The sequence below is a fragment of the Trachurus trachurus genome, assembly GCF_905171665.1.
Source record: "Trachurus trachurus genome assembly, chromosome: 10".
Classification (NCBI taxonomy): domain Eukaryota; kingdom Metazoa; phylum Chordata; class Actinopteri; order Carangiformes; family Carangidae; genus Trachurus; species Trachurus trachurus.
Genome location: NC_139894.1, coordinates 5,463,953 through 5,487,910, shown reverse-complemented (window position 1 = coordinate 5,487,910; position 23,958 = coordinate 5,463,953). Strand labels below are relative to the sequence as shown.

The following is a 23,958-nucleotide window of genomic DNA, read 5'->3' as shown; positions in this document are numbered from 1 at the left end:
TTCTGGTTCTGGTTCTGGACCCGTCTGACTGTTACTGCTCCTCCAGCTCCTGAGGGGAAGACCTGGTTCTGGTTCTGGTCCTGGTTCTGGTTCTGGTCCTGGTCCTGGTCCTGGTCCTGGTCCTGGTCCTGGTCCAGGTCCTGGTCCTGGTTCTGGTCCTGGTTCTGGTCCCGGTCCCGGTCCCGACGTCTTCCTCTGGGCTGCTGGGTAACGATGGTGTCGTAGTTTTTTTTTTGTTTTGATACTGACCTTTATTTTGTTTTGTTTTGTTTGTTTCATGTGTTGAAATGTTTGTTGTTGTTGTTGTTGTTGTTGTTTGTTGACGCTGTCGTGGTTTTGTGTGGGGATGTGGATCTGGATCAGGACTCTTGGACCTGGTTGTGGTCCTGGTTCTGGTTCTGGTCCGACTCATAAACAGTGAAGTGTCTGAACCCTGGTCAAATAAGAAAAAAGAAAAGAAAAAAAACTCAATAAAGTTGAAGTGAACCAAGTCTGAGTCGTTTGTGGTGAGTTCAGGTTCCTCAGAGAACGTGGGAGAAGTCACTTTCTGGTCCTGGACCCAGTTGTTACAAAGGGTTAAAAACTGATTGGATTTTGGATCATTGATCAGATCAAATCTTGAAAATGGATCAAACCTTCATCAGTTTGTGTTAGTCGGATCAGGAAAACGTTGATCCAGAACATCAGGATTATTCTGATCCCAGCAGTTTGGTGGATTCAGGAACAAAATGGGATTTTAATTAAATTTTATCTGGTCAAATAAACAACATTTATAATGTAGAATATATACAGTTTTGATTATTTCACAATTAAAGAACTTTTCCCCAACTATTAGCAAATTTAATGAGATTTGAAGTTTAAATTTGAAACACATGGGAAAATGTTCCCAATGTATTTGACTGATGTACTGTATATTTGCATTTTTAAAATCTATTTAAACATCCAGACCAGATGAGATCATTTATGGCTGTTTAAAAAACACTGAAGAAACAAAAAACCAATCCAACAAAGTATAAATGAAACAGTCAAATAAGGTTGAAAGAGATACAATGTAAGGATGACATTACTGTATCTTTGGGAATATTGAATCTGTTTCAATCGCTACAACTGACAGAGTGATGTAGATGAAAATGTGACTGGAACGTCTGGATGTGCAGGAATGATTTACAGTACTCTGTAGGTTCAGTTACTATATGTACTGCAACATAGTTTACGTAAAGTTGTACCCAAAGAGTGTTTCTTATGTTTGTTGTAGATGACTGTAGTGTATTTTTCCTTTGCACAATGCTGTGAACAAATCAGAATTGCAAAGAGCATATGCAGTAGAAATGTGAAACATACATATTCAGTATCTCCACTAAATACAGTAATGTGTAACTTTACTGTAGTTTTCACATGGCTGTACAAGTAGTGTATAGTGCTGTCTGGAGCATTTTCAGGTAGTATCATCACTTTTTGCATTGGAAAACACTTAGAGAATAAAGTGTCCTAATGAAAACATGACAAAGCCATTTGACCATCTTGTTCATAAACGATGGTGTCAGGACTTCTCATTTTGACGACACTGACAGTTTCATTGACATGAGTACTTGCTTTTGAGGGATGGACAATCCATTTTGAGCAAGTGACGCGCTTTTGCAGGTCATCCACTAGGTTTTGCAGTTTGCAATAATTGTTCTGAGAAATGCACTAACTGTTGTGCAAATGTTAAGAGTGATGTGAGAAAAGCACCAAAGCGACTGAAAAAAACTGTAATACATACTTAGTAACAAGCCTGTAAGTTCAACAAATCAGTATATGCTACTGTGACTTAACTAGCCTAGTTAAATAAAAAGATGTAGTTTAATACCATAATATATAGGGCTGACCAAAGGCCAATGTGTTTACTTCATGTGTCAAATATTTATTACTTGTTGCTACGACTCATTTTAGCTTCTTTCACCAAACTCCCATGATGCACTGAGCTCCTACATCCCATCCTTGTTCTGTAGGGCTGCTGTGTGTGGACCAGATGCTGCCGTCACCATGACAACGTCCCAACGTGCAGGAGGACACGCGGTCAGAAACTCCAGAGGTCAGAGGAGGAGGTGGGAGGTCCTCCGCTCTGATTGGCTGAGAGACCCTGACTCCTCTCCCTGGACCCAGGACCAGGACCAGGACCCAGTCATGTGACTCTGAGTGAGGGGGGGTAAGAGGGTAAGAGGGGGGGTAGGAGGGGGGGGTAAGAGGGTAAGAGGTGGGGGTATCTGTCTGCACAGCACTGTACAGCTGTACTCTGATAATACAACACTGTAATACTTTGAGTACTACAATAACACAGTGGTGCTATGATAATACTACTGTAATTATACTGTAGTTCTACAACACTGTTAGACTACAGTACCACAACACTGTAACACAACAGTCCATTACTGTGATACTACACAACAATAACACTACATTGTTATATTACTGCACTGTAATACTACAGCACTAATGAAAATACAACTAACAAGATACACTCAGAGTAAATGTACTTTTTTTTCATTCTGTGTAACTGACAACGTGAAGATTAATGAAAAACAAATCAAATCAAATAAATCACTGTTGTAATTTCACCAAAATGAGGATTTTCTGTTATCTTGTAAATTTCAATTTTCCTTTATTGTCATCGAGCAACGAAGCACAATTAAATATAGGTGAATCTCTCCCTAATCATTTTAAAAAGTAAAAAGGATATCATTTAAGATATATATATGTTAAAAAATCAAATGCATTGATTTAAATAATAGTAATAATAGATTAGGTCTTGTAGCACCGCAATAAAGTTGCATTACAATACAATTTTTTTTATTTTCACCTCATGATGTAATAACGCTGCATTTTGTGATAAAATTCTTTAACGTAATATGTAATAAACTTTGCCGCATTTTGTTATAAGTTGTTACATATTGCATTTGTTACAAAATACAAGTGTTGCACTTTTTTATATAGAAACTTTAATAATAATTTTGTGCAAAATGTAACAACTTATTACAAAATGCAGCAAAGTTTATTACATATTGCGTTAAAGAATTTTATTACAAACTGTGGCAGATTTTACAAAATATTACATCATGAGGTGAAATTAATTACATTATTACAAAATGGAGCCTCAATACAGGCCTCAATTAAATGAATAATTCAAAAAAACAGTTTTCTTTACGATTTATTTAGTAAAATAGAAATGAAATCAAAGAAATGAAATGTTTAGTATTTGTTCCTCTGGTGATAATACGACAGGATGATCAGGAGGAGAGCGAGGCTGCAGCTCAGAGGTCAGAGGTCTTCTCGCCTGTCTCCCCGTGCGGCGCTGTGACGTCATCGTCGTCGTGGTCACCATGGTGGGGGGCGTGGTGGTGTGCGGCTCCATCGGCTCGGTCAGAGCTCTGTGGGAGACCCGGATCAAGAGGAGGAGGGAGGAGCAGGACGAGGAGGAGCAGCAGAGGAGGAGGAGCGGCACCGAGCGGCGCTCCAGACTCAGCCTGGGGGTCTGGGAGGACCGGGCCGTTCTGGCTCCACTCAGACAGAAGCTGCAGACCGAGGACGGACGGCTGGTGCTCCGCATCGAGCAGGAGTGGAAGGTATCTATTTATTTATTTATTTATTTATTTATTTATTTATTTATTTATTTAAAAGGGACAATACACATTAATGAACATTCGTACGTGTGCACAAATGTAAATGCGTCAGAGTTAGCAACTTGCTAATTTGCATCCGTAGTCCCTTGGCAGGTAACACACAAACAGACAGAAATGCACAAGAATTATACAGTGGTTCACAATCATATACACATTCATACCTACTATACATAAAGTGCATGTGATCTGTAAAGTGCCTGGTATAAAGTGCCAGTTTCTAAAGTGCAAGTGCAAGTTTAAATAGGTAAATCTGTCAGATTGTCCTGGTCCAGTCTTCAGTCTGATGCAGGGGCGTAGCTTTGGGTTAAACATTTGGAGGGGGTTAAGATATCTGTCTGTATAGGGATTTTTTTTAAGCAGAAAAGTGCAAAATCATTAAAGCAGAAGTGAGTGGTCCGGTCGTTTTGGCTAATGCTGCGTTCCAGGCAGGCTTTTGAAATCGTAAATTACAGCTTCAAGTCACAACTTACGACTTTGTAGCGTTCCAGGCAACCCACTCGTGTTTTTCCGACCTGTTTTACCGGTGAAAGTCACTATAACGGCCACTCGTAACTTCCGACCCGTGAATTCGTACCAGATCGAACTGGTACGACTTCACGGTCGGAAAAATACGAGTTTCCTTGAACGCACCATAACAGTCCTCGTCGCTACGTCACCACATTCACGGCGTCCCTTGGCTGCACACACAGCCCTGCATGCCGTTCTCTCTCCTCATTGGATAAAAACTGTAGGATACGATAAATGTTTTCTCTTCGGCTCAGAGCAGAGCAGAGGGACTGAGAGACCCGTGTTTCAGTCCAAACACTCTATGTAAGTGATTGCTGTCGGAAGATATAACTATTTAAGACTTATATTAACACAAATATATCACTCACTTCTGCTTTAACTTTGATAAAAGGACAAGGCTTATTTACCTCTTTATTTTGTCATCCCCACCTTTCAGTCATTTACCACTATTAGTATTATTATCTTGCCTGGATGAAGCATTATGAACATAGCACATCACAGCTTGTCAATAGCACAATGCAAAAAAAAACAATTTGATTCAGAGAGAAAAGCCAATTCAGTAGCTACTGAGACCAGACAGCTGACTTGAGATAACACTTAACTTTTTAACTCAGTGATATGACTATCACCTCCTTGGGACAGTGTCTTTTCTCCTTTTATATGATGAACCAACCGTTTAAGACTGTTTCTTGGCCTTGTGGCTCTTTTCATTATGTTTCTGAGCAGAATATGGACTTGACCAACTATGACCAGGGATTACTATGTCTAGGTCATAAAATAACGGCGCTACTTTTTTCAGTAACAGTAATCAAAAAAGTTACTGTTTCCCCGTTACAACGCTGTTACCGTTACTGACAATAAAATGCGCCGTTACTTGACTCAAGAAGTCCCATCAGAAAATAGTAATAGGCTACACCTGTTAAAGTTTACGTTATACTTTTTTTTTTCGGTCCATCAACTAGTCTAACACATTTGAGCATTTTATGAAATAAAAGTAACTCAATAGTTACTGTTATTATGTAGTAATTTAGTTACTAACTCAGTTACTTTTTGGTATAGGGCTGCAACTAACGATTATTTTCATTATCAATTAATCTGTTGATTATTTTAAATAATTAATTGATTTTTTGTTTGTTCAATAAAACGTTGAAAAACATCAGTCAGTGTTTCTCAAACCACCAGACGACGTCCTCAAATGTCTTGTTTTGTCCACAAACCAAAGAGAGACTCAGTTTATTGTCATAAAGGAACAAAGAAACCAGAAATATTCACATTGAAGAAGCTGAAATCAGAGAATTTGGACTTTTTTTCTTTAAAAAAACTACTCAAACTGATTATTAGATTATCAAAATAGTTGATAATTAATATAATAATCGATTATTGTTTGATTAATCCAGTAATTTTGTTTTTTTAAATATCATAAATGACGCCCTTGGTCTGATGTGAGTGTCTGTCTCTGCAGGTCCTACCGGGCTGTCTGGTCCAGCTCAACCAGGTCCAGGAGTGGCAGCTCCACCGGACCGGACTGCAGAAGATCCCTCACTTCATCTCCAGCTTCCAGAACCTCCTGGTGCTCGATCTGTCCCGCAACGGCGTCTCTGAAATCCCCAAACAGATCGGTCAGTAGTAGCTCCGACAGGTCAAAGAGGGGGTTTAGACATGGGTGCAGATCCCGGGGGGAACGGGAATTTCTGAAAAACATGAATTGTCCCCCCCAATAAAAATACCCCAAACTATTCCAAATTTAACAAATGTATTTTCAGACTTCACATTCCTCACATCTAAAAAGAAATTATTGAAATGGTGGAACAAATAATGTTTGACAAATATATTTCTAGGGCTGACCCGATTATCATATTTTGATAATCGAAGCTTCGCGTACATAAAATCGATCGGGGGGGGGGGGTCGTAGCGGAAATAATGAAAGTTATGGCAAACAAACACTGCATATCTCATAAATCAAGCCGGTTTCCAGGATATTTAGACATTTGATTTGATTTATTCCATTCATGGTATACACAGGGTTGCGCATATTTACATAATGTACACATAGTCACCATGAATGAAAGGCAAGGCAAGGCAAGGCAATTTTATTTGTATAGCCCGTTTTTACAAACAGTTTGTCTCAAAGGGCTTTACATGGCATCGTAGCAACATCCTCTGTCCTTAGACCCTCACATCGACTGAGGAAAAACTCCATGGAAACCCTTTTAACAGGGAAAAACAGGAGAAACCTCAGGGTGAGCAACAGAGGAGGGATCCCTCACCCAGGACGGACAGACGTGCAATAGATGTTGTTACAGACAAGAAAACAGTTTACAGTTTGTCACAGAATGTGCGGAATATGGAAATGTTAGCAGGGGTTGATGAAGGCAGTCTCTGCTGAGGGGAGGGGGGGGGCAGGGAGAGCCGGTCAGCTCGATGGGAGGACTGGGTGGCAGACTGGTCCATGGGAAGGGAGGGGAGGCCGGTCTAGCAGCAGGGGAAGGGGTGGGAGGGGGGCGATGCAGGCGGTGGCTGGTGCAGAGAGATGGAGCTCCGGTGGATCTGCGGAAACACAGAGAGAGTGCGAGACACCAAGGCCAAACTACAAAGTACAACAGAAAATGACAGTTCAAAAATATACTGAGGAGAGGAGAGGAGGAGAGGAGGAGAGGGGAGGAGAGGAGAGGAGAGGAGGAGAGGGGAGGAGAGGAGAGGAGGAGAGGAGAGGAGAGGAGGAGAGGAGAGGAGAGGAGAGGAGAGGAGAGGAGAGGAGAGGAGAGGAGAGGAGAGGAGAGAGGAGGAGAGAGGAGGAGAGGAGAGGGCTCTGTGTAACCAGATGTGTCCCCAGCAGTCTAAGCCTATAGCAGCGTAGCTATAAATGGTTCAGAGCTACCTGAACCAGCCCTAACTAAAAGCCCTGTCATAGAGGAAGGTCTTAAGTCTAGACTTAAATGTAGTTAGAGTGTCTGCCTCTTTGACCCATGGAGAGAGCTGGTTCCACAGTAAAGGAGCCCGGTAACTGAAGGCTCTACCTCCCAGTCTGTTTTTAGAGATACTGGGAGTCACTAACAGACCTGCGTTCTGGGAGCGGAGTGCTCTGGTAGGACAGTAAGGAATGATTAGTTCTTTCAGATAGGTTGGAGCTTTATCATTAAGAGCCTTATAAGTCAGCAGAAGGATTTTGAAGTCTATTCTAAATCCTACAGGAAGCCAGTGGAGAGAAGCTAAGGTGGGAGAGATGTGCTCTCTCTTCCTAACTCCTGTCAAAACTCTCGCTGCGGCATTCTGGACTAGCTGGAGACTCTTTAGAGAGTTTTTCGGACATCCTGACAGGAGAGAGTTGCAGTAGTCTAGCCTAGAAGTGATAAATGCATGCACTAGTTTCTCAGCATCACTCTGGGAGAGGATATTCCTAATCTTAGTGATACTGCGCAGATGGAAGAAGGCGGTCCTAGTCACATGTTTTATGTGGGAGCTGAAGGAAAGGTCCTGGTCAAAAATGACTCCAAGGTTCCGCGCGGTTGTACTCGGGGTCAGGGTGATGCCATCTAGAGTAGCGACAAGGTGCTTGAAACCACAAGCAAAGCTGCTAAGATGTACCGGTACTGTCTAACCCAGTGTCAGTGTGTGTGTGACTTGACCTCAATCTAACATATCAGAGGTTACTAAAAGCAAAGAGCTGCAGGAGATCTCAGCAGTCAAACTGTGGTTTAACCACTGGTTTATCAAGGGGACCTGATAGCCGAGTGGTTAAGGTGGATACTGTACCATACAGGCAGGACTGCCTCAGAGAATGATCTGATGCATGCATGTATCTTATGCATGCAGAATGTGGCGCAAGTAATTTGATGTTTTAATCAACTTCAACAATTCTTACTGTATCTTGGGATAGATGGCATCTATGGATTAAGTTGAACACTCTACATTAAACTATTAGTCTAAAATGAAAGTTAAAAAAAATCTCAACACCTGGCAGCACATCAATTACACAATATTAAAAATAAAATAAATACATGCCTTGAACGAAGCATTGAAATCATTTGATTTGAATGGTAGATATACGATAGAATAAGTTCCTTGGGAATTAAACTGACTGAGAGCAGAAGTGGTGTAGAAGCATTAATGTATGGAGACAGATGAGTCTGAAGTTAAGCTGTGGGTCACAGGTTGTGGTCCTGTATGAGGGTGGTGGAGGTGGGGAGTCAATTTAAGTGGGGAGGGTCACGTGCTATAAAAGAGCCAGCAATTGACAGATGCTTCATTGCCGCTAAGGAGAGCCTGCAATATAGGTAAGTATACTTTTATGACCCGTCTTATGGGTTAGATGAATTCACTGTTACAGTAAATGGCAAAATAACAAATGCATATCATTTGTGTGTCATTTTTTTGCAGAAAGAACTTCCACAAAAGAATAATAATAATAAAAAAGCTTACAAGTTTCTACATCCAGCAGGTTTGCATCTATTCCTATGTTTTAATATGAATGTGAAAAATCTACTCAGAGCTTTTATTTTGTGGTTGTGGTTTTTTGCTTTTTGTCTTTGCAGTGTTCATTGCTAGGTACAGATGTGCACACCATCATTTGGCTGTCTGTTAACTTATATAATTTTATTTGGTCAAATCCGGTCACAGTGGTGTTTGGATCCACTGGCTGATTGATCAGTGCCATAGTAACATTCAACATTATGAAAGGAATTTTTACCAGCCAGCTTTGCTTTCCCAAATGTGTAAATCAGTAAGCTGAATACAGTATGAACATCACTGCCATCAGTTAGTTATTAGCACTTTTAATGGCCTTAAATGTTCTGTTTCTGCCTTTTCTTCACCAGGAAATCATGAAGATCCTGTTCGTCTGTTTTTCGCTGGTGCTGCTTTCTGCCAGTGTGCAACTGCAGAATGCAAATATCAAGCCTCGATATAAGAAGTTTGTGAAACAGCCTATCGATAGGATGTATAAGATATGTCTGTCAATGCGTGTGATGATGTGATGCAAGCCAGAGACATCTCCAGACTCCAAAACAACACATGCAAGAAGATACATACCTTTGTTTGAGCCAACATCAGCACAGTCAAATCCATCTGTAATGGTAAAGGAAAGCCATATGGTGACAAAACCAAAAGCCTTCAACGCAGCAAATTACCGAGCCTCACAAATGTCACTACATTGGTCATGCAAAACTCAAAATAATAATTATAATCAAATGTGAACAAGGCTATCCTGTGCACTATGGTGGAGACATTGAGCATTGTGACAACTGATAATTAAACAGCTGATGTATACTCAAGTTGTCTGTTAAATGTGTGTGTTTGACAATTTTCACTTGTCTCGTGCAGTCATTCATTTATTACAACATTTCTACAACCCATCCAGCCCTGTTAGAGGGAATTGAGAAATAGTCAAATATTTAATATATCCTAGGTGGTAGTTGATACAAAACCAGTTTCCGTGTGAACTCAGGTCAGACATGAATAGAAACATTGCACTTGCTTTCATTTTGTACATGAGGACACTGTTAATATAGTATCCATTTGCTATTTTTTAAAACATTTTCAAAATGTAATGCATTTGACATTTATTTTGTCAGTGTTGCAAATCTGTGAAAGTTTTGTGTAACACAAGAGCCCAAGAAACATGCAGCAGCTACCCTGAAACGAAGGTTGTGGCTGGCAATGACGTCCTGACCAAACAGTATATTCCACAGGATGTTGGAGGTTAGAGGTTAAGAAAAAAAGTACCTTGTGGTTGCAAAAGGTGATGCATGAAGCTACCCTGCAGTTGCCCAAAAGAAACACCGTATGGAGTCTTAGGAACACGTACAAGAAAGAAGTTTAAAATACTACATGATTTAGCATCAGCAATAAATTCTGACCTTTTTTCCCCCAAACCTGCCATCATCTGAAACTGTTGTAGCACCAGGATGAATCTTTTGGATGCCCCTCTTCTCCTACTTCACTGGGGAGAAATGTGACACCTATGGCAAGCGGATTTAAAGCAGAAGTAAGCGATCCGGTCGTTTTGGCTAACTTCTTCTCAGCCGATGGAGTTAGCAGTCCCCGCCCTCGTCCCTACGTCACCACATTCACGCGCATCCCTTGGCTGCACACACAGAGAGGACCGCCCCTTTATGCCGTTCTCTCTCCTCATTGGATAAAGGTTGTCGGATAGAAGGAAAGTTTTCTCCTCGGCTTACAGCAGAGCAGAGTGACTGACAGACCCGTGTTTCGGATCAAACACTCTATGTAAGTGATTGCTGTCGGAAGATATAACTATTTAAGACTTATATTAACACAAACATTCTGCTTACTTCTGCTTTAACTTTACCTACATTGATGTTCAAGGAGATGTCAGTCAGCATGACATGTCACATGTGATGGAAATCTCAGGCCTATCACGTTTTATTCATTATCTCTTAAATTAATTGTCCCGTTATCACGAGAAAATGGGGGAATTATCTCGTTATCACGGGAAAACTGAGGAAATAAAATGTATGTATGTATGACCCTGTGGGGCTTCCGTAGATTACAACATTTACAAAACCTCCCTTATCAGTACTGTTGTTGATTTTTATGCATTAAGCTTGAAGCATGAACTCTGTCTCAGTATAGAGCCACTGGGGTATGTTGGAAAAGTGAAAACATCTTAAATCATGAATGTCTGCTTCTAACCAGAAGATGGCAGCAGTGTACAAACTGTTGCAAACAGATTTGATTTGATGCATGCTTTCACTTTCTGACCATTTAATTCCATCTATATTATTCAGTTTTTGCGCACTTTTATAATTTTTTTAAATTCATAGTAACAATCTTGTTCAATTGCTGAATCTACCGAACTTTAATTTGAATTAATATTAATTTTGAGAACCACTTCATGCAACATGATTATTTGATAGGAATTGATCCAAAAGAATCCTGGACTTTATATACTTTTATATTGGTACATAGGTAGTGAAGTAGTGAACACATTGGGAGTACTCTAATTCATTCTTTCCACTCCTCGACAACAGCAAAGCTTGTTGCAAAACAATGTCTCAACATTTTTGCATATGTTTTGTTTCGACAGAGATCAATTTAGGGATCATTATGTGTATTGATAAAACATCATTAATGTTCCAAAATATTTTTATTTTTATTTTTTATTTAACCTTTATTTAACCAGGCAAACAAATTACAGTAAGAACAGAATTCTTATTTTCAAGTGCAGCCTGAGGGGGAAGGGGGAGGGGAGTGCTAAAAGTGAAACAAGGTTAATAAATTACACAGAAAAATTCTATACAATACAGTACATACAATATATCAATATAATCAATAAAATACAATACAATACAATGTAATTAATCAATGGGGCATGACAAGAAGCCTGTTAGCAAGTGCAGGAGTCGACTGTGATTTGTAGTAAATTTTGTTTGAAAACAGAGAGAGACGTGAGGACAGAAAGTTTAAGGGTGTTTTGTAAGGTGTTCCAGTCAAAGGCTGCAGCGAACCGGAAGGCACTGCGTCCAAAGACGGTGCAGACTTTGGGGATGGAGAGGTTGATGAATGCACTGGACCTTAGATTGCGGGCAGGGTGAGAGAGGTGCAGAAGGGAAGAGAGGTAGAGAGGTGTGATGCCGAGAATGGTTTTGTAGATGAGCAGAAACCAGTGATGGAGCCGTCTGGTGTGAAGGGAAGTCCAGTCTACCAGGTTATAGAGGTCGCAGTGGTGAGTGGTGAATGGAGCCCCAGTGGCAAAACGGATGGCGGAGTGGTGGAGTGGGTCCAGTTTGCTGAGAGTGAAAATATAAAGTGGAACTGGTCATTTTAACAGAACACTGAACACTGAATTTTCAGTGTCATTCATCTCTAGAATAAAAATGGGCCTGTTTTGCAGGAGCATATTGTTTCAGAGATGTAAAACATTTTTACTTCACAAAAGTTGTGCATGTTTTTTTTACTTGAGTGGGACTGCTTAAAGGCTATTTGCACAAAATGCTTGAAACCACAAGCAAAGACATTTCCAGCTACTCGGTGTACTGCTGGTTACTTACCATCTAAGCCAGTGTGAGAGTGTATGTGACTTGACCTCAATCTAATATATCAGAGGTACAAAAAGCAAAGAGCTGCGGGAGATCTCAGCAGTCTAACTGTGGTTTAACCACTGGTTTATCAAGGGGACTGTCGGGTTGAAAAAACAGAAAAACTGCCATACATGTTTGTTTGAACTATTTATTAAATTGGACCATCAAAGGAATGGCTGTGGTTTAGACTTAGCCCTCCCTTCGTTGGTGCCCTCTGGCTGGCACAGGTTGGTCCCATCTTCTCAGCACACGAACCTCTGGGCCTGAAACACAACAAACCCTCCCTACACTGACATAGATTTTCCATCCCAGGTGTCTGAGGGGTCAGGGCAGATAATACAGATCATTAAAACTCTTCCTCACAATGCATTATTCAGCAGGGCTCACAGGACTCTCCTCCTCTCCTCCCTTCGGCCTTGGAGATATTTTGCTTTCACTGTGGCTCTGTGTGCTCTCAACTTGCCTCTGAATGATCTAACAGGTTACTGGTATTCACTGCATTATGAATTAAGCTCAACACAAATCTATAGGGTTTGCTTACAAGTTTCAGTTGTCTTTAAACTCAATGGGTTAGTCAAAAATATAAGACACAATAGGTTAGTTAAAACATGAGACTAAACTTTACTACTACCTAAAGTGAAAGCATAAACAGGTACATAAATCTTTCTATATGTCCTGGCTCCTATCTCTCCATGTGTTAACCCTTCGTACCACGGGGTTAGGCCTAATGCTCGACTCCCTCACATTCTTCAACCGGACACAACAGCTCAACTACAGCTCAAAACAATTTAGGCAAAAGTTTCACACCACTCAGGATTAACTTGTTTAAATGGGTAAAATGTGTAAGTGCTCAATCTACTAAAACAATCACCAATGAGATACAGTATATTCAGTGTTGATCAGTAATGTCAAAGTGGAGAATATATGTTCAGTGTTAGTTCTGGTGATGAGGTAACTGTGTGCAGCTTGGAAATCTCCAGTGTAGAGACACAGGTTCAGCTTTATTTCATCAGTCAGTAAGACAATGGTGCTCTGTTCTATTTGTTAGTCAGTAAGGCACAATATCAAACTCAGTTAGTAAAGGTAAATATTCAGTGTTAAGACAGTTTTCACCCCAACAGAACGCTGGGAATGTAGATCTAGAAATGTGCTTTTGTCCCAGTCGTACTGTGAAGCTTGCAAACCTGGACACTGTCTCACCACCTGTTTGCGTTTTTATAGATACTTACTCTAACAATGACACCACGGATGTGAGTGGAGGCTCACGTTTTACTCAGCAGCATGTCATCATCTCGACTCCTTCACCTTTAAAAAATAAAAATAAAAAATTGGCATGTTGTCAGATGTTCGAGCATGTTCACCTGAGTGTTTATTTTGCCATGATTTTTGTAACTTTGTTGTGCAGCAGCAAAAAAAAGAAAAGATGTAATCATAATCACACAACCCACTGAGCATGACGCTCCTCTGGCAGGCACCGCGCTTCATGACGTAATGTAAATTTTTGTTTATTTTATATGAACTTGCGAGAGAAGCTACTTCACATTGCTGCTGAAGCATGTAAGAAACTATAATAACAGTCACAGCATCCTCATGTACACATAGGGTTGCTATATAAACAGTGAAAAGGGATCAGCAAGCACACTCACAGGTTGAAGCAGTCGATGGGGGCACGGCTCGAAAAAGCATAAGGCCAACACTCTCAAAACGTCCTTTTGGTGTTTTAATGAATCAGATAAACGTTACAACGGCAATAGTCTTCCTCAGTGTACCAGTGTGCTTTGCTTTATAAACAGAAGAGAAGAGAAAACCTGTTCTCATGGTGTCGTCCTTCTGGGTCAAATTAACCCAATCTGTTCCCTTTCTCCATCCTTCCTTCCTTCCTTCCTTCCTTCCTTCCTTCCTTCCTTCCTTCCTTCCTTCCTTCCTTCCTTCCCTTCATCCTGCTACCAATAAACATCCAGAAAATGTTTATGGTCAGAGAAAGCATATATGATTTAAGAGGGAACTGTAACTTTAAACAATCTACCATCCATTCTACCCTGAAAAGTTTTAGCATCTATTTTTGTGGTGTTAAAATGTGGAATAGACTAGATGAGGATATAAAAATGTGCAATAACTTAAAACAATTTAAAAGTAAGTACAAACATACACTCTTGGACAGCTATAAAGAACTGGACTGCTAATTTTACTCTTTTTATTTATAATCATGATCTTATTTCATATTAAAGCAATATGTTTTTAATCTTCTGAATTGTATGGAACTACAGATGTATGACATGAATCACATTGTAAGGGGGGGCTGAACTTGATAAGCTTTGCTTCTTTCAGCCCCTTCTCAAACTTGCACAGTATCATTGTTGTTTTGTTTCTTGTTACATAGATTGTTTGTCTTTTAATGTGCTTGTTTGAGACAAATAAAAATCAAATCAAATCAAATCCTTACTTCTTCTTCCTTCCTCTTTTGATCCAATTGACCTATCCCTCCATCTTTCTTTCCTTCCCTTCCCTTTTCCCTTCCTTCTTCCATCCCTTCCTTCTTTCTTTCTTCCTTCCTTGAACAAATCCTTCCCTCCATCTTTCTTTCCCTTTCCCTTCCTTCTTTCCACAATCCTTCTTTCCCTCCCTTCCTTCTTTCTTCCTTCTTCCTTCCTTGAACAAATCTGTTCCCTCCATCTTTCTTTCCTTCCTTTTTCCCTTCCTTCTTTCCACAATCCTTCCTTCCTTCCCTTTATCCTTACTTCCTTCCTTGAACAAATCTGTTCCCTCCCTCCCTCCCTCCATGTTTCTTTCCTTCCTTTTTCCCTTCCTTCTTTCCACAATCCTTCCTTCCTCCCTTCCCTTTATCCTTACTTCTTCCTTCCCTTTTGACCCAATCTGTTCCCTCCCTCCTTCTATCTTTCCTTCCTTTTTCCCTTCCTCCCTTTCTTTCCCTTCGTCCTTCCTTCCTTCCTTGACCCAGGAGGACAACAGGAGGGTTAAACAGGCGAGAAAGAACAAACAGGTTTCAGCTGAAAGCCTTCATCAGTGATCTCAGATATATATTAGTTATAGAAAACCAACACTGATAAAATATGTGTGTTGTTCTGTTTGTCTGTTAGTTTTTGTGGGGAAAGAAGATTGATAATTTAGTTTATATTGTATTGATGCTCCAAGATATCAGCCATGAAAACCAGTTTAGAGCTGATCTTAATGTGTGTGGCTGCAGTTTGAAGGTAGCTGGACATGACTGGAAACACACTGTGGGCTTCTTATATTTTATTGTTTTATTTACTGTCATCGTTTGTCCATCGTCTCTATCCAAGAACGTACAGGATGTGTGATCTGTGATGCGTTTTTTGAGAGTCATCACTCACTCGGTTCTGTCCCGTCCGTCTCCAGCGTTCCTTCCCCTACATTTCGGCCTTGGTGACCAACGGCTCGGTGAGCTACGACCACGGCAAAGACGGGCGGTCGTCGGAGCTGGGCGGGTGCTCGGCTGAGATCAGGAACAGAGAGCACGACACCTACCTCGCCATCCGCTATACTCGAAAGGACGACTCACTGTGCGTACAGAGCCTCCCAGGGATGCTGCACTGCTTCTGTATATCCAGACATGATTTATTACAGGATAATGCAACAAACCTGTATCCTCATCCTGCAGGTGATGGTTGACGTTGACGACAAGAACGAGTGGAAGGAGTGCATCGACATCGGAGGTGTTCGTCTTCCCACTGGATATTTCTTTGGAGCTTCAGCAGCTACAGGAGATCTGTCCGGTAGGTCGGCATGAAAATCAAAAGTCAGTATTTAATGATGACTTTTAAAAGTTACTTTTTCTTGATTGTTTACACACATTTTCTGAAAGCATGCCTCATACTCTCAGAACTCTACACACAAATCCAAAAAAACACACACAATGGGCAAAACCCCTCACTTTTCCTGCAAAATGAAACTTTACATTCAAAACAATGTTACTTATTCTCAAAATGCTATTTTAGTCTCAAATGACACACACAAACCATCATATGAATAGACATTTATAAGAACCAGTTGAACACTGATGTGCTCAGTGTAAAACACTATGATGAATGGAAAACACTTCTCCTCCATTCATCATAATGACTTAGGCTTTTTCTTTTTTCTTTTTTTTTAACAGTTACTACAGACAGTAGGCTATATGACCAAGGTACGTTTTATCAGTCTGTTTTCTGGGAATAATTGACATAAGGAGAAACCAGAAACAAGCCGTTTTTTCGTTTTTTCGTTTTGGAAAAAAAAACGGAAATCAAAATTTCAGTTCGTTTTCTCGTTTTTGGTTCTTATTTAACAAAACAAATTTACCACTCAATATTTTGTTTCCGTGGGTGGGCGGGTCCTAGTGTGCTTCCTTGCCCTGTGCCCTTCAAAATAAAAGTTCCTCAATTTAATAATTGACAAAAATATTACTGTAGGCTACAGACACTAGCAGACATAGAGGACCCCATCACCCACAGTCAAGACTGACACGGCTTCAAATAACAATAATAGTAGGCTATTCATAATGAAAATGAGAACTTATGAAGTTATGATGACTTCAGTGTAGATGTTTAGCCACAAGGTGGCGCAGTTATTACACGAAGATTAGATCTGAGGGCTTTACTACGACGGAGGCTCACAACATATCGTGTGTATTATTGAAAACGAGGGGTGTGCCTATAGGCTATAGGCTAGTGAGTACAGAGTGTCTACTCTGTACAGTGACAAAGACTGTACAGTAACTTCGTTCAATATACAGTAGATACTACTTCAAAGTGGCCATTTCACTCGCGGGGAGCGAGATTCACGCAACGCGTGAAATGTGAGTGACAAAGTGATCACACGCAAGAGTATTATGACTGATAGCTCCCCTGGTAGAACAGCTCACTCATTAAGCTGATTCGTCCACTAGTGTGGGTTCGAGTCTCAGTTTAGGTTGTACCATTAATTAATGTGTTTTCTTTTCTCATCATCATTATGATCATGGCTTAAGTTTGAGCAAATAAATGAGCAAATGAGCATTAATTCTCCGTCGGGCCGAGGCACCAACTTCCCTGCTTGTGTAGGTATTTGTCTGCAACGGCTTATGACACGTGCCGTCCCTGCAGAGTGACAGCCCAGGACAGGTGCTGAAGTGTGGGAGAGGAGGGAGAGACTGGGCTCCGCGGGGCTCTTGCAACTTGCGGCGGATCAGGAAGGGTGGAGGACCGACATGACAGGGGGTCTTGGTCTCCTGGTACCTGTGCTGGCCAGGAAAATGCACAGTGTACACGTGTACATAGTTAAGTAGGCTACACGTTCACATCCCTATAAACATGTACACAAGCAGGGAAGTTGGTGCCTCGGCCCGGCGGAGAATTAATGCTCATTTGCTCATTTATTTGCTCAAACTTAAGCCATATGTGATCATAATGATGATGAGAAAAGAAAACACATTAATTAATGGTACAACCTAAACTGAGACTCGAACCCACACTAGTGGACTAATCAGCTTACTGAGAGAGCTGTTCTACCAGGAGAGCTATCAGTCATAATGGCCTGTGACCAGTGTAACTACCTGGTCACAGGCCAGTAACACTTCTCTAAAACCAATAGAATCTTTGTATAAACGAACAGTTAAAATCCTTGACAAGAAACCGGTACATTCTCATCATTGTCCAATATTAAGAAAATATAATCTGTTGAGTTGGGACAATTTGATTAAATATGTAAATGCCTGTCTTATGCACAAGATTATATATGGTTCCACCACGCCTCCGCTGAGACAGTTTGTCAACATAAGAACAACTGCATATGGGTTCACAAGAGGTGCAGCAAGAGGAGACTGTATTATTCCTTTTAGGAAAAGTTCGTTTAGTCAGTCTGCTTTCTCTGTTAGAGCTGCACTAGAGTGGAATTCCATCCCAGCTACTATTAGAGACCTGAATACCTACAGTTTATTCAAAGCTCATTTGAAGAGATGGTTGATTGGTGCTCAGATCTGTCAGCACTAGTTCTTTTACACCTTTCTTCCTCTCTCCGGTCCGTCTGTGCTGAACCTGTAGCCATCTTGTTGTTGTCTGTCTGCCTTCATGTGTCGGCATGCATGTCTTTTTGTGGCGTCGTTTCTACTGTGTATGCATGCAGTTTGTGTCTGTGCTTCTGCTTTGCATGCTGTGGTGTGATGTGTATTGCGTCATGTGTCTTTGCTGCATGGGGATGTATTGATTATGTTTTCTGATTGATGTTATGTATGTTTTGTCTTTTGTCATGTCATGTTGTATGTTCTTTTGTCAAGTTGTTAATTGCTGTGCATGTTTGTAGATTGCCTTGGCTAATAACTTTGTAATTTTAATCATATTCATATTCTGTTTTTAGGGTGACTTTTTAACATCCGTCTGGGGACTACAGATGAAAAATAGCCTCTTGGCTAATTCTGGCGCATTTACAGTGATGTTATTAATGTGCACTGTCCCTGTTTTCAAATAAACTTATAAATTAAATTAAATAATGCTCTTGTGTGTGATCACTTTGTCACTCACATTTCACGCGTTGCGTGAATCTCGCTCCCCGCGAGTGAAATGGCCACTTTGAAGTAGTATCTACTGTATATTGAACGAAGTTACTGTACAGTCTTTGTCACTGTACAGAGTAGACACTCTGTACTCACTAGCCTATAGCCTATAGGCACACCCCTCGCTTTCAATAATACACACGATATGTTGTGAGCCTCCGTCGTAGTAAAGCCCTCAGATCTAATCTTCGTGTAATAACTGCGCCACCTTGTGGCTAAACATCTACACTGAAGTCATCATAACTTCATAAGTTCTCATTTTCATTATGAATAGCCTACTATTATTGTTATTTGAAGCCGTGTCAGTCTTGACTGTGGGTGATGGGTTCCTCTATGTCTGCTAGTGTCTGTAGCCTACAGTAATATTTTTGTCGACATTATTAAATTGAGGAACTTTTATTTTGAAGGGCACAGGGCAAGGAAGCACACTAGGACCCGCCCACCCACGGAAACAAAATATTGAGTGGTAAAGTCGTTTTGTTAAATAAGAACCAAAAACGAGAAAACGAACTGAAATTTTGATTTCCGTTTTTTTTTCCAAAACGAAAAAACGAAAAAACGGCTTGTTTCTGGTTTCTCCTTATGTCAATTATTCCCAGAAAACAGACTGATAAAACGTACCTCCGTCCTATATAAATGTATTGTAAAATATTTTAGAATATTGTTTTTATACTCAGAACACTCAAATGCACCGTAACAAATGAAATGCGTGAAGACGGGCGTGACCGAGTTGGGTGTGTGACGATGCAGCCGTGCTGATGTGACCACAAAAAAAAAAAGAGTCGGTCGGGGTCAGCGGTTTACGGTTGGACAATTTTGAAAGACTGAACACATAATTTTGATGGGATGAGACTGCTGTGACATGTAGCTCACCTAGTAGAGCAGCACTCTTTGCAGTCAAAAACTTTGTTCTAGTCTGGGTTCAAATCCTTGCATCAACATGCAATTTTGGTGATCAATGCATTTTCTTTTCTCATCATCATTATGATCACTGCTATATATATGTGTGTGTGTGTGTGTGTGTGTGTGTGTGTGTGTGTGTGTGTGTGTGTGTGTGTGTGTGTGTGTGTGTTGTGTGGCCTCTCTCTCTGTTTGGTTTCTCTCTTTTTGGTGTCAGTCCATCACTGACTGTTATGCTGCCCTTTTATGCTAAAGCTCTGATTGCTAATTGTAAAACTGTGTGACAAGTGTTTACCCATGTGATGAGTCAGTGTGCATAGTAGGGTAAACTAACTTTAGAATTTTGAATAACAGTGTGTTACTCGTGAAAACAAGAGATTTTCTTCATGAAAATTGTGCCAAATGCAGAGAATTGTGTGTAGTGTTTTGAAAAAAGTGTGTTATAGAACTGCAAATTGAGTGTAAAGCAGGAATTGTGCTTGTAGTTTAGCAGACTTGGTTCAGGGGGTTGGTGCATGAGTTAGATGTTGAGGCCGTTGTGTCTCAAGAACCAGAAATTGTGTGTAAACAATCGAGAAAAACTATAATATTATATAACAGGTTTGATTACCATTTAAACTTGTATATTGTTTTCCAGATAACCATGACATAATCTCCATGAAGCTCTACCAGCTGATGGTGGAGCACACCCCCGAGGAGGAGAACCTGGATTGGACCAAGATCGAGCCCAGTGTCAGCCTCCTCAAGTCCCCTAAAGGTGAAAGAGCTGAGTCACAGGAAACCTGAGGTAGAATCAGGTTTCTGATCAATCTATGTACACTACTCACAAAAAGTTAAGGATATTTGACAAGAACATCCCTATAAAAAGTTCATGCTACAGTGATATCCTATCATGAAAGCCTTTTAAGTAGAATGATGCAATGGTCATTTTTTTTTATCTCAAACAAAAGCTAACAACCGTGGTGGCTGTAGCACAACAAAAATTTCAATGTCTCAATAACTTGATCAGTTTGATCAAAGTGTTGTCTTGGTCTCATGATGTCAACATGGTAACATGGTGGAGAGGAGAGGGAGAGAGAAGAGGACTGTCTACAAACTGTCACTGAACCAGAACATTTAGTGGCTCAATGACGACTGAACCACTAAATTAGACAGTGCTTGTGATGTTTGTGGTTAATCACCTTGTTAGAGAACAGCATGTTATTCAATAAGGACTGAAACATTGAACAATTGGACATGTGCATTCAAAAGTTTAGAGAAGGTTAAATGAAGTTCACCTGTAAAGGTTATAGTGCATTTTAGGTGCATTCTGAAACTTAATCCAAAAGCCAAACATCCATAACTTTTTGTGAGTAGTGTATAAGGGGGCAGTTGTCAGTCTGAGAAGTTAAGTTCACTTCCGCGTTCAAAAAACTGCAATCCCCCCGGCTTCCTCTGGGGGCTGGTGTCAGAAAGCAGCATTCTCCATAGACCCCCATGTTAAAATCGCTGATTTTACATCCTCAATAAACATGATCAAAGCCTGGTGTCAGAACGTTTTTTGGTCTCAACCGATAGTTTCTACCCCCGCACACACTCTGAGGGGGGTGAATTTTTTTTTAACTCTACCGTTTTACTGTTATTAGGTTTAAAATTCTCACCAATTAGGGCGCGGAAACGTTGAGTGACAGGTCCGGAGCAGCTCCGTGGACAGCTGCTTCGAGGCCAGTGGGCGGGTTCTTGGCCGGCCAATCCAACATGGCGCTGTTCAGGCCGCCATATTTGAGTCACAAAAACGACTCCCCAAAACCAATGGGGGACGTCACGGATGCTACGTCCATAAACTAAAAATCACCATTGATTTTATGATTTTCAGTCCAGATGCCAGGACAGTGTGGACATTTCAATTAGATGCAAATAAAAACAATAATGAACACACAAACAACAAAAGCCTCAGGTTGTAGGTTGGTAACACAACCAGGCTGCACACTGTAAAGTTAACAGAGGAATATCACAACTAAAATAAACTATAAATTAGTCAAGGACAAACTAGTCTCCAACAACCAGAAAGTAGCTTCACAAAGTTCAACCCAGGACAAAATAAAATAGGAGTTTTTTTGTGCTGAAGACTGACAGATGATCAACAGCCTGAATATCAACAGAGTCACCCAGCAACTCTAAAAATGATGAAATGGGCCCTGAATCATGAGCTGGTGCAGCAGGCGGAGGGAGAGTTAATGATGCATCAAACTGTTAAAGTTGCGTGTGCGGTGCAACGACTCCAACACGCACATTTATATGGAACAGTTTGTGTTGTTGTTGCCTCTGTCCTGAATTATACAGGTTTTATAGTTTATATTAATCTTATTATTAATAATCTTACTCAGTCCAACCTTTCACCACCTGACAACATTAATTAGACTGTGGATCTGGAGATAAATAAGCTTAAAACTCTGAATCTGATCCAGGAAATAAAGACATGAAAATATAGTACACACAACATATCTCGGTCAATCTAAGGAATTATCTTGAAAATGATTTGAAAACATGTAGTAGGGATTCATTTAAAGGGACAACGAGGAGTTTCTATTCGGTTATAAAAAAGTCTCACGTTAATGTGGATGAATCTCCGCTACCCACACTTGTTAATGGGCCCATTTTCGATAAATATATGGTTCTGTCTCTATCGTTATTTTGTTATTATTAGTGGTGGCGGAGATGCTGGTCGAGCCGACCAGCGTTTTTTACTTTCGGTTTCGCAACGAGTCATGAGAATAACGCAGCTGAATCGCCGTTTATGGTCGGAACTACGACGGTATGTGAACCTCTTTGAACCTCTGACTTTAATTCTTGATGAATGAAAACATGAGTCCGTCTTGCGCCGGTCAAAAGAATTTTACGGTGCGCGCGGAGGCTCATAAATGTAGTGTGAAAACGCTTCGCTTTTCCAAAACTCCTCGTTGTCCCTTTAAATTTGTTGAATTATTGTGTTCAAGTCAACCAGCCTATTTTTTAGGCCTTTTCTCGAAAATTGCATATCCATAATAAAATGAGTATATCTCTGCAACCACAAGGTCTATTTGAATACTTTAGGTGTCATAGGAAAGGGAAAAAAATTAGGAATTGCTGATATGTGTAAATTTCAGTATATCTGTTACTGGTGAAGAGTAAATGAAGATGACACACAGAAAAAAATTTATAAAATGAATATTCGCCTGAAAAATAAATCATATTTTTGATGAGTGCCCTTTAGAATAATGCTGATGAAGCTCAAACTCTCTATAAAATCATTGTACAACATGTGAACATTGTCTCTGCAGTGGTTGATTCTGATTAATTGAAGCAGGACAAAATTATTGAGATTTTACTACAAAATATCCAGGCGAACTTTCCAAAATGTCCATTTTTGGCACAGCTTAGAACCACCTGCTACTATAAACTATTGTTTAATCTTTATTTTCACACAATTTGGATAAACTAACTGAAAATAAATCTACTGGAACCGATTGTAAATAACTAACATAGTGGATTCAGTCTCTCTGCGTACTGCTGCACTCAGAGCAGCTTCTGGGTGGGGGTTGGGCTTTCAGCCTCTATCTCTGCAGCGGAGTGGTCGATTCGAGTGATTGGCAGCTCATTATAACCAGTAGAGAGAGAGGAATGACGCTAGACCCAGGTCGATGTGATTGGCCGCACTGGCAGCCATGTGCCAGCCATGAACCAATCAGATCAGCAGATCCACGTGCAGGCCAACGTGGGGTTGTGTGCGCGCGCACCAGGCTTCCCCCGGGTCGGATTTCGGTCCGGCTGATTCAGATGTAAACACTAGGCAGAGTTCAACTGGAAATATTGTGGATTTACCCATAACACAACCTTTTCACGGCAAAACAGCAAAGGTAAGAGCAAATGTACGACCATGTTTTGGCCACGCAGCGTCTGGTTTTGCTCGACTTTGTTCGTTGTTGTCTTCTCCCTCTGCCTGCTGCTGTTAGCTGCTGTGTTAGCCGCGGTTGTTGAGGGACGCCCCAGTGTTTACGTTCAGATGAGCGGTCGCTGATGTGTTTTGCATAATGTACAGTAGTATACGAGCCAGAAATGTGGCGACTGGGTCCACACAGAGGTGCTTTATGAAGTTTGATGTCTAGTTGTTTGTTTGAGTAGTGTTTGGGCTGTGTTTGGGTCATATAAACATGGTTTTTACACGTTGTAGCCCAGCTTCAGCTGTTTAATTTGACATAATATGACCATATTCTTTCATAATCAGTGCAGTGGGGGCTCTGTTATTGTTATGCATGTCTTCAAGTCCCCCAAATGAGGGACTCTGGAT

The 23,958-nt window shown here is 40.7% G+C and overlaps 1 pseudogene across 1 annotated transcript; it reads left to right on the top strand.

Annotated features, from left to right (window-relative positions):
* The first annotated feature begins 11,793 nt into the window (after positions 1-11,793).
* Positions 11,794-20,438, top strand: LOC310992953 (vesicular integral-membrane protein VIP36-like; annotated as a pseudogene). Its single transcript has 4 exons — positions 11,794-11,850; positions 15,584-15,747; positions 15,846-15,960; positions 20,290-20,438. The product of its transcript is annotated as a vesicular integral-membrane protein VIP36-like (transcript).
* Positions 20,439-23,958: the final 3,520 nt, after the last annotated feature.